Consider the following 5,686-nt stretch of genomic DNA (forward strand, 5'->3'; position numbering starts at 1 on the left):
TAAATTCTTTAAATTATTTAAATTCTTTAAATTCTTTAAATTCTTTAAATTTTGTAAATTCTTTAAATTCTTTAAATTCTTTAAATTCTTTAAATTCTGTAAATTTTTTGAATTCTTGATTTTTTTAAATTCTTTAAATTAGATTAGATGAACCGGTTCAGCTGAATCGGTTCAATTATGTTACAAAATGACTTTTCAGGCAATTTGAAAGAGTTAGATATGTCACATAATACATTTTGTGCCAGAAATGTTCAACCGGTACAACTATTGAACCGGTTGGGTGAACCGGTTAAACTGAATCGGTTCAATTTTGTTACAGAATGACTTTTCAGGCAATTTGAAAGAGTTAGATATGTCACATAATACATTTTGTGCCAGAAATGTTCAACCGGTACAACTATTGAACCGGTTGGGTGAACCGGTTCAGTTGAATCGGTTCAATTTTGTTGCAGAATGACTTTTCAGGCAATTTGAAAGAGTTAGACATGTCGCATGCTACATTTTGTGCCAGAAATGTTCAACCGGTACAACTATCGAACCGGTTGGATGAACCGGTTCAGCTGAATCGGTTCAATTTTGCTACATAATGACTTTTCAGGCAATTTGAAAGAGTTAGATATGTCGCATGCTACATTTTGTGCCAGAAATGTTCAACCGGTACAACTATTGAACCGGTTGGATGAACCGGTTCAGCTGAATCGGTTCAATTTTGTTACAAAATGACTTTTCAGGCAATTTGAAAGAGTTAGATATGTCGCATGCTACATTTTGTGCCAGAAATGTTCAACCGGTACAACTATCGAACCGGTTGGATGAACCGGTTCAGCTGAATCGGTTCAATTTTGCTACAGAATGACTTTTCAGGCAATTTGAAAGAGTTAGACATGTCGCATGATACATTTTGTGCCAGTAATGTTCAACCGGTACAACTATTGAACTGGTTGGGTGAACCGGTTCAGCTGAATCGGTTCAATTTTGTTGCAGAATGACTATTCATGAAATTTGGAGAAGCTGGATATGTCGCATGATTATGTTTCTAATGAAAAGTCATGTTTTTATTCTCTTACTGATATTAGTATATAGAACAATAAATGTTTACTTAACTTTTTTAGTAAAACTTTATGGAAAACGTAGTCTTTTTATATTTTTAACATAAAGTTCATGTGAAGACCTTTCCAAAACACTATAAAACTTTGAGTTTTGGTCATGTTTTGCATAAGATATAAATTTTACAAATTTACTGTAACGCATTTTGCTCGGATATTTTTTCGTTCACCCCCTCCCCCGAGCCCCGCCCAAAATCCACTAATTTGCATATTTTTTCCTTAAAGTAGACATTCTGACGATTCCAAAACACTATAAAACATTGAAGTTTGGTGCTATTTTGCATATTTCCCAAGCCTGCGAAAATTTACTGTAACGCATTTTGCAGGCTTCGGGTTTTGACTGTTAAGGGTCCTATTAACATATGAAACACAATAGCTTATAGGACCTTTATAAAAACTCTGAATTTTAGGAAAACGAAAACAAAACCAGAAACAAAAACACAAACCACAAACCTTTTAAACCGATACAAATATTTTTCAAAGTTTTTGTCTCTCGGCTTTGGCCGAGGGCGAGGGGGGAAGGGTTAAAAAAATAAAATAAAATATAAAAATTAAAATAACAGGCCAAAGTTTCCATATCTGAATCCAAAAAGTGTTTAAAGTGCATTTTACATTAGTTCAGATAGTTTTCAAAAAAATAAGTTAAGACGAAAAAAAACATTTTAACGAAAAAACACTTTTTGCGATACTAAACATCCAAAATTTTCAGAAATTCTTATGATTTTTAAATCAACCCAGACATGCTAAAAATGATTCTAAACGCAGGGGGATGCAATTTAAATTGATTTCCGCTGATTTTTCGAACCAACTTTGAAAGGGGGTGGGGGAAAGGAGGAAATTGTCCAAGGAATTTATTAAAAATAAAAAATCAACTCTCAAATGCCTTCCAAAATTGATTCTTTGCAGTTAATAATTTAAAACATGATTTTTACCCATTTCTTATTTTTTTTTATTGGGAATGTTGAATGACTGGCCCTTTTGTAATGTTAGTCTTGATTCAAAATATTTCAAAATATTGTATTTGAAAAGATCGGAAAATTTCACGAATGTTTCATATTTCAAGACTTTTTTTAAAGGAGCTATAAACTATTGTGTTTCATATTTTTATAGGACCTTTTTATAAAAATCGGACCAGTAGTTGCTGAGATATCGACATTAGGGAATAGAGGGTTGTTTGGGTGAGACTTAAAAAAATCCTGTTTATTTTCTTTTAACCGCTGTATTTCAGCAACTAGTGGTCCAATCTTCAATCGTTCTTAAACGAAATTTTTGGAAATTTTCTGAGCTTTTCAAAGCTTTTCATGGACACTATTTAAAAAACAAAAAACCGGAATTTTTCTGACAAATTTTATCTTGAAATGGCTATATTTTGAAAACGGTGCACTTAATTAAAAAAAATGAAAAGTACTTTTCTATTGTAAATTTTTACATAAAAAAAGGTCAACAAATTTTATGTACTGGATTTCATTATATTACAAAAATCACTATTAAAAAAATCATGACTCGTCAGCTAAATTTTAGTACATACTTCTGACTGGCTTAACCATCAACTGCCCAAATTTTTCTAACGAAAATTATTATTTTTTCCGTGGTCAGGAGGTCATTTTGAGCAACTTTTGTTCTACAAAAAACTTTACTTCTCTTGTTTTATTTTTTTTTTTTTTTGTTTCATTTTTAGTATTTTAATTTGCATTTATCTTGTTTAGTTCATGTTTGATTTTGGTAGTATTTGGCTTAAACTTACTGCATACTTCTTTTTACTTAAAATATAGAAAATGTTAGCAAAAAACACAGCCAAACTTGACCCCTGAAAATAACATTTTTAAAAACATTGGAAAAGTCACATAAAACAAGTAAAACTTCCAACCCTAAAATTTTCTAAAATTTTAAGAGTTCTTCTTTCCAATGCTTTTTAAAGATCAAAAATCGATGATTTTTGGCAATTTTTTAAATCGAAGCCCGTCTAGAGGCGGGGTTGGGTTGTAGAGGGTTAAAAGGTGCAGGGGGTTTCTCCTAAAAAATATAATAAAATCAAAAATTAAAAAATGTGGATTATGGGAAATTGATATATTGTGAATAAAAAAGCAAAAAGTATTATTCCGTGTACCTATATTTTTTTCTGAATAGCCCATTAATACCTACAACTTTGCCGAAGTCACCAAATCAATCAAAAAATTCCATGAAAAGTTATAGATTTTAAAATATTTACGTACCATTTTTGTATGAACAGCTGCCAAAATTGTATGGAGACTTTTATGGGTAAACCAATGACACAAAATGGCTTCTTTGGTGATAGGCCCCTTCAAACATTGAGCCAAATCAAAAAATAGAGAAAAAAATGGTCGAAATCGGCCGATTTCGTAGAAAATGGCTCATATGCAACATGAATAAATTTAGCACGATAGTATTAAATGGCCAAGGCAGTAATTCTACAGCCATATCCAACATTTATAGTTCTTTCATTTTAACGACCCAATGTTAAATGAGTATAAATTTATTGCTGCAACTAATGTCGCATTCTATACATCACTTCCCGGTGTCAAATAGAACGTACGTTTCCACCAGCTATTGGAGTTTCCACGCCAATCAGAGTGAAAACACAGCATAAAATGAAAGTTGACGCGCGAAAAGCAAAAAGAACCGTTACTCTACACTCTGCTGCTGGCAAGCTTGTATGGTGACCATCTCCAGTTGGACCTCCCCGCACTAGGTGGAGACATTTGATGCTCAATAGAGAGGATCGTACGACCCAATGGTAAGACAAAACGCACTCAACTGCGAATGGTCTGGCAGAGCTGTAAAACAGCAAAATGTAGCATGTCGCGCGATATGCATCCAATCGGACGAAAACAGGCTCGGCGGGAAGATGCAGCAGCCCCACAGGGTCAACGGTGACCTCAATTCGAGCGCTCGACACTCGGCGCGACTCCAAGGAAAATGTGTGGCGTGGTGTCAAACAAATTTGTGGTCCACTGGAAGTTACGACCCGCTCTTACGACCTTTTTCCGGGGGGCAATAATCACATCATAACAATTAGCGTAGCGCGGGAGAGAGAAAAACCATCAACCATGCGCGTTCCGTTCCGTTGGGAGCAACAATTTGTCTTGAAGCTGTAGAGGGGGAAAACCCGCCATACCCCCGCCATTGCCACGGCAGTGAACATGGTCGAGAGATGAGTAATTAGCGTCATCATCGCATCTTCATCGCGCGCATAGGACGCACCGTTCCAGCGTGCGCTACTTTGCATTCTACCACGAAACACTTTTGGACATCCAGTCCCGCGGAGTTGAAATTTCCCAGGAACCCCGCGCCCGGCGGAAACGCCGTGTCCAAATTGGCCGGTAATTGTGGGAACTGGTGTACCCGACCCCCTCGGTAGTTATGATGTTATCCCCACGAAATTTTCGCGCGTTTGCTGCTGCTGGTTGGCGCGTCCAGAAATTCAACAAATCGTCCCAAAAAAAAATCGGCGAGTGGGGCGAAGGGAGCGATTATGAACAACTGTTCTTTTGTTGACCTAATAAAATGGGCCCCCACTACTTTGGGCAAGCCTATTAAAAGGCAGAAGGTGTTGCCAAAAATTGACCTCGCCACGACGATGGACTAATCAACTGCAAATGAGATGCTATTTTGGGTGGAATGAATAGGTTTTGTTTGCTTGAAAAGTTCGGGGTGCGAACAGGTTTGAGGTGACCTGTTTGCGTCATAAAAAAAATATCAAAAGTTTACATTTTTCAACTTTAATGTTATTAAAAAAATTAAGGTTATTAAAAGAATTACTGCATCAATTTTAACCAGTGACAAACAAGCACATGCCAGACTAAACGATTCAATAAAGTGGCAAATGAACGTAAAACAGCCGATTCAGCCAAAAAGCTTCGGCTTATGAACAATGTCTGGTATGGCATCAAATTACAACCTTCGTGAAGCACAAAAACTGGAGCCATGAAATGGTCAAATTCAACTTGCGTCTGGTCTGCTAGACACTTCATTTTATCGTGTGGCGTCGGTGGTGTAATGGTCAGCATAGTTGCCTTCCAAGCAGTTGATCCGGGTTCGATTCCCGGCCGACGCAGGATGTTTTTTTTATTTTGTGATTTTTTCTAGAACTCTTTTTTTCAATCGTAAATTTTTATGATGAACAAATCAATTTTCAAAATTTCCCCATTAAATTCTTGATTGAATTAAGGATTATTAATTGATACATTATCGTCGAAAATATTAGCGTCTAAGGATAACGATAATCGAACCTTCGGATAATTGAACTTCGGATAATCGAGTCTAGACTGTTTGAAAATACTCAAATTTTAATAATTTGCAATACAGTAATCAAACTATGCGAAATTTAGTATGCTTATCCTTTTCTATTAGAGATTTTTTTATTAAATGCAAAATTTTAACAAAATACCGTACTTTTGCGAAAATACTCACATTTTCACAATTCACAATATGGGTATCAATCACTTTATAAGAGTTTTTTTTTTTTTTTTTTGTAAAATACTCATATATTACTTAAATAACATAATTGTCAAAATGGGCATCAAACAAAGCGAAATGTTTAATGCAGTTTCAATTTATTT

At 35.2% G+C, this 5,686-nt stretch overlaps 1 non-coding gene across 1 annotated transcript; it reads left to right on the top strand.

Annotated features, from left to right (window-relative positions):
• Nucleotides 1–5,109: 5,109 nt before the first annotated feature.
• Nucleotides 5,110–5,181, top strand: Trnag-ucc. Its single transcript has one exon. It is a non-coding gene; the product is annotated as a tRNA-Gly (tRNA).
• The last annotated feature ends 505 nt before the right edge of the window (nucleotides 5,182–5,686 follow it).

The sequence above is a fragment of the Culex quinquefasciatus genome, chromosome 2, assembly GCF_015732765.1.
Source record: "Culex quinquefasciatus strain JHB chromosome 2, VPISU_Cqui_1.0_pri_paternal, whole genome shotgun sequence".
Classification (NCBI taxonomy): domain Eukaryota; kingdom Metazoa; phylum Arthropoda; class Insecta; order Diptera; family Culicidae; genus Culex; species Culex quinquefasciatus.